Source organism: Canis lupus, chromosome 15 (assembly GCF_003254725.2).
Source record: "Canis lupus dingo isolate Sandy chromosome 15, ASM325472v2, whole genome shotgun sequence".
In the NCBI taxonomy this organism is placed as follows: domain Eukaryota; kingdom Metazoa; phylum Chordata; class Mammalia; order Carnivora; family Canidae; genus Canis; species Canis lupus.
Genome location: NC_064257.1, coordinates 15592701 through 15598635, shown reverse-complemented (window position 1 = coordinate 15598635; position 5935 = coordinate 15592701). Strand labels below are relative to the sequence as shown.

The 5935-nt window shown below is 49.8% G+C and overlaps 1 non-coding gene across 1 annotated transcript; it reads right to left on the bottom strand.

Moving 5' to 3' along the window:
• Positions 1-314: 314 nt before the first annotated feature.
• LOC112642664 (U5 spliceosomal RNA) lies at positions 315-430 on the bottom strand. Its single transcript, XR_003125368.1, has one exon. It is a non-coding gene; the product is annotated as a U5 spliceosomal RNA (small nuclear RNA).
• Between the last annotated feature and the right edge of the window lie 5505 nt (positions 431-5935).

Here is a 5935-nt window from a genome sequence, read left to right as displayed (position 1 = left end):
CCACAGTTGTCCCCAAACCATACCTTATTTTCATGTCTATTTTGGAAGATTTTCGTTCAGGAGAGAAGCCAAAAAACGAGACCTCCTATTAACTGCAGAAACTGATATGATAGGAACCTCAAATTCAGGGTCCTAGATCAAAGCTCGGAATAGACACTTTAACAGAGGCATATAGTTTTAACTTTAAAATATCACAAACGCCACACACAAAAAACTTAGTAACAACAGAACAACTACTTAAAGATTTTTTTTTTTTTGAAAGCCAAGCAGGGACAAAGAACACAAATAAGGTCTGTTTTTCACACGCGATAATAAGCCTTGCAAGCGCAAGGCCTCAAAAAATTGGGTAAACACTCAGAATTGTTCCTCTCCACGGAAATCTTTAGTAAAAGGCGAAAGATTTATACGATCTGAAGAGAAACCAGAGTATGCCCGCGGTCCTGCTCATACAGCTCTCGGATAACTGTCACTCCTAAATCAGCAATGGTAGTTATTTATCCAAAAGAGCCAGGAACTTCTGCCTTTCTCTCAGTCAATCCTGTGACGGCAGTCTCCTTTCTGGGAGGGGAAAAAAAAGTTGAAAGAAAAAGAAAAATCTAGCCGTTTTAAAATAAGTAATAATCCGGGTGCAATGCATTGTGGGTATGTAAATGAAGCTGTCACCCGCCCCAGGTTGCCGGAAATTCCTCCAAGCTCCTTTCCCCGCTGAGGCCGAGAGCCACCGCCAGGGGGCAGAGCAGAAGCCAGATTGGCAGGAAATCGGACGCCTGGTCCAACCAGAAAGTCTCCTTTTGGTTTTTTGTTTTCATTTTGTTTTACAATTGGCACTCCAAGGTGAAGTTTCTCTTGAATTAAAATCGATTTTTTTTTTTAATTTTTGGAAATAAAAAACAATTTAAAAAATTCTTGAATATCATTGTCTTCATACATTCATTCAACAAAAATGTATTGAACACTGTGTCAAAGCCTGTGCTGGGTCTTAGGTACGCGTGGTGAGCACGATGTTCAGTGACACACGGGCCAAGCATGAAAGGATTCACCAGAGGCGGGTGATGAGGGCCTTCAGGGCAGCCCCATAAGCAGGACGAACAAGGTAGAGAAAGGCAAGAGGCTCAGTGGCAAGGACCAGATTTTGATGGGCCTTCAAGGCCAAGCAAAGAGCTTGCACTTACCTTGAGGGGAAGGGGGGGCAACGGAAGCTCTTTATTCCTGAAGCAGCATCAGCATCAGCATCAGCTGCGATACTGGTGTTACAGTTGAATCGCCTCCTCCAGGCTCCCTGCTCTGTGGAGGGTCCGCTTCTCCCTCTGCCCCTGCTCCCGCTCGCTCTCTCCTCCTCTCTCTCAAATAAATAAAATCTTTACATTGTGCCTCCCCAAATTCGTCTTTTGAAGTCTTAACTCGAAGTCTCTCAGAATATGACTTTATTGGGAAATAGGGTCATTCCAGGTGTGACTAGTTGAGGCTTCTAGAACTGTGAGACCACACATTTCTGTGGTTTAAGCCCCACAGTCTGTGGTACTTTGTTATGAAATTCTAGAAAATACACCTGGGTACGTGTTAGAAACGCAAATGATCGACCCGCATCCCAGATCTACCAAGTCAGAAACTGGGGGAGGAGGTGGGACCCAAGTGTCTGTGTCGACAATCGAGGGTTGTTTTTTTTTGTTTGTTTTTGTTTTTGTTTTTAAGATTTTATTTATTCATGAGAGACACAGAGAGAGGCAGAGACACAAAGAGAGAAAGAGGCAGAGACACAGGCAGAGGGAGAAGCAGGCTCCCTGCAGGGAGCCCGAGGCGGGACTCGATCCCGGGACCCGGGGTCGTGACCCGAGCCACCCAGGCGCCCCTGGGGATTCTGATGCAGCTGAAGCGAGAACCACCGAGCGCCTGCTCGGGCTAACGCCTGGAGGTTCTGGAGGCGAGAAGTTTTGCGACCTCGGGGAGAGCCAGCAGGAAAGGCCGCGAGTATGCCGGGAGGGGAGGGCAGGGGAGCAGCGGCCGCGGGAGGGGCGGCGGGAGCACTTGGCGGAAAACCGGGAGCAGAGGGCAGTCCCGGGAAGGGGGTGGTGAGGCCCGCGGGCCGAGGGGAGGCACCGCCCAGGGCGGTCCCGGGGGGCACGGAGCCCGCGGCCGGGGCGGGCACCCTACGGAGGCGGGGAGCCCCAGAGCCCTTTCTGGAAAGGCCAGAGATCCCAGGCTAGCCCTCCGCCTGCTCTCCCCGCCCCCCAAGGTCAGCGGAGGGCAGGTCCGGGAGGCGGGGTGCGGGTGCGGGTGCGCAGCCCCGGGACGACCGCCCGCCGGCCTCCCGCCCCCCGCGCACCCCTCAACCTTCCGCCAGGTCGGCATCGCCCGGAGCCGCCGTACCTGCGGCTCCCCGCGCCCTGCAGCCGCCCCTCCTCCGCTAGGACCCCACCTAGACGGCGGGCACCCACCCCGGCCCCTGGGGGCTTCTTCCCCCTCTCCCTGGGTAGTCCCCGCGGGCCCAGGGGCTCCTCCTCTCCCAGCCGAAGAAGAAAATGGGGAGAGGGGTAGGGGGTGGGAAGAGCCGGCTCGCCCTCCAACCACATTCTCCTTTTGGAGTATAATGAAAAACCACGACCAAACAACTTCACCCTATGCTTTTGTTTCAGAAAAAGTTCTGATGGAAATCTTTTCATTAAAAACAAATTTTCCAAAAAAAATAAAAAATAAAATAAATAAAATTTTCCTGGGGGGAGGCAGAGAGATGGGTGAACTAGGTGATGGGGGTTAAGGAGCTGTGATGAGGGCCAGGTGATTATGGAGGTGCTGAATCCCTATACTGTACACCTGAAACTAATATAACGCTTAACGATACTGGAATCACAATAATGCACTGAAAACATTAAAAAATGATGAAAGTGCATTATAAGAGTAAGAAAAGGGATGCCTGGCTGGCTGGGTTGTAGGAGTATGTGACTCTTGATCTTCCAGTCATCAGTTCCAGCCTCACCTAGGGTGCAGAGATTACTTAAATAAACTTAAAAAAAAAAAAAAAAATGTTCCCGCAGCCCAAGACAACAAATGGGATTTTTATTCTAAATGGATAGCTCCCACTGAGTTTCCCCTTAAAGAACCTTCACTGTGGATGCATTTACATTGGTACAATTTGGGGATTTTTTTAAAAAAGATTTTATTTATTCATGAGAGAGAGAGAGAGAGAGAGATGCAGAGACACAAGCAGAGGGAGAAGCAGGCTCCATGCAGGGAGCCCAACGTGGGACTCAATCCCAGGTCTCCAGGATCACGCCCTGGGCCAAAGGCAGGCGCCAAACCGCTGAGCCATCCAGGGATCCCGGGAGTATTTTTTTTTAAGATTTTATTTATTTATTCATTAGAGACCCAGAAAGAGGCAGAGACACAGGCAGAGGGAAAACCAGGCTCCAAGCAAGGAGCCCGATGTGGGTCTCAATCCCAACACCCCGGGGATCATGCCCTTAGCCAAAGGCAGACACTCAACCACTGAGCCACCCAGGCATCCCAGATTATCAGTGTAGATTCATTCACTATCTTATCCGCTCCATTTAATAATTTCCCCCACTTTTGTTATGAAAAATTTCAAAAAAAAATTTCAGACAATAAGGTTGAAGGACTACTATAGCAACCACCTATATACCAACCAACCTAATTCAACATCTCTTAACATTGTGCCGTCTCACCCTTAGCTTATTTGTATGTTATTATAGGGGAAGAAAAATATTCTTTCCTTCTACCCTTCTAGGTTCTCAGTTGGGGTTCTGTAACAATAGATGGATTAAAAAAGCAAAGGGTGAGGGGTGGGGGTGCCTGGCTGGCTCAGTCAACACATATAGCATGTATTCTCAATTCTCAATCTCAGGATCCTGAATTCAAGCCCCATATTGGGCATGGAACCTATTAAAAAAAAAAAAAAGTAATGAGAAAAACAAACAGTAGTACATTAATATGTGTATCTCCTGTATACATGGGAAAATTTTAAGGATTAGTAACTTAAAGAGGTGGCCAGAACTTGGGCTTATATAGCATCTTGAACAAAGAATGATAAAGTTGTAGAGAAATAACAGGACAAAGGAAAAAAGTTTTAGGCTCCAAGAACAGGAAACCCCGGGAAGATAAATATATGGGGGGGACGGGGAGGCTAATGGAGTTAAAGCTTGTTTGCAGATTCCTCTGGTGCCATTACTGGGTGGGTAAGGGTCTAGAGTCCCCCCAGTAAAGGAAAATTGATATTCTGGCTTTAGGCAGAAAGGGGAAGGGTAAAGAGAACTTTTTCTGTATATGCTGCTTCATAATTGGCTTCAACTCAAAATAATTCTTATGTCAAAGAGGCACATTTTAGAGTGACATCCTGGTTTTCTTCATTACTTTTTCTGAACTAGTTGAAAGTTGCAAACATGGGACACCTGGGTGGCTCTGCGGTTGAACATCTGCCTTTGGCCCAGGGCGTGATCCTGGAGTCCCAGGATCGAGTCCCACATCGGGCTCCCTGCATGGAGCCTGCTTCTCCCTCCGCCTATGTCTGCCTCTCTCTCTGTGTCTCCCATGAATAAATAAATCTTAAAAAAAAAAAAAAAAAGTTGCAAACATCATGACTCTCTTGCTCTAAGTATTTCATGCATCTCCCAAGAATAAGAATATTCTCTCACATAATCATGGCATCATTATTATACTTCAGTAAATTAGAACTAATTCCCTAAAATCTTTCATACCTATTCCATCTTCAAGTTTCTCCAGTGCAGAGGCGCGGGCGGGGGGAGCCCCCCCCCGCAGCGTCTCGGCCGGTCGGTTCGGAGCGGAGCAGCAACTGCAGCCGTCTAATAACTCCCTACGGGTCCCTTGGCTTCGCGACCCCGCCCCTCACCATTACTGCGCCCTCCACGGCCTTTTGGGATATGTAGTCTCGGCAGGATTCTTCCGGCGCCTAGGCCCGCCCACCCGCCTGGCCACACCCCCGCCCGCCCGGCGGGAGGGTTCCGGTTGCCCGCCTTCCGCGCGGAGCGGCAGCAGGCAGAGGGAGAGGGGGCGGGCAGGCTGCCAGGGCCCTGGGATCAGGACCTGAGCCGGAGGCAGGCGCCCTTCCATTATTTCCTATCTCCACCGTCAGTTTCCCTCGGGGCACTTAGCACAATTCATAATTGTTACTTCTTTTGTTCCCTGTTTATATGAGAAATGTTAGGTCAAGGAGGGCAAGAACTGTATCCTGGTCACTATTATTGTCCTGAGCCCCCAGCACTGTCCCGCACGTGGCAGACCATAAACATCCAGGTAATCTGTGTCTCCCAGGCACTTTAAACGTAGTTCCTCATTTAAAATTCGCAGTAGGGATCCCTGGGTGGCGCAGCGGTTTGGCGCCTGCCTTTGGCCCAGGGCGCGATCCTGGAGACCCGGGATCGAGTCCCACGTCGGGCTCCCGGTGCATGGAGCCTGCTTCTCCCTCTGCCTGTGTCTCTGCCTCTCTCTCTCTCTGTGACTATCATAAATAAATAAAAATTAAAAAAAAAAACAATAACAACAAGAAAAAAATTTAAAAAAAATAAAATAAAAAATAAAATAAAATAAAATTCGCAGTAACTCCGTGAGGAAGAAAGCGTGCTCCTCACTGTGCGAAGAAGGAAACCCAGAGTCCAGTTTCTAAACTGCCCAAGTTCACTGAGCTAGTAACCGAAGAAGTCGGGATTCGAACCCACGGCTGAAGGAGTGCACAGCCCTCGGTCTCTAACCTCCAGCAGGTGCTCAGCTCCGGGCAGCTCAACCACGCTGCCGCTCGGCGCGGAAGGCCGGCGACCGGAACCCTCCCGCCGGGCGGGCGGGGGCGTGGCCAGGCGGGTGGGCGGGCCTAGGCGCCGGAAGAATCCTGCCGAGACTACATATCCCAAAAGGCCGTGGAGGGCGCCGGCGACTGGCGGAAGCGAGGTGGGCGGCGGCGTGGTGTTCC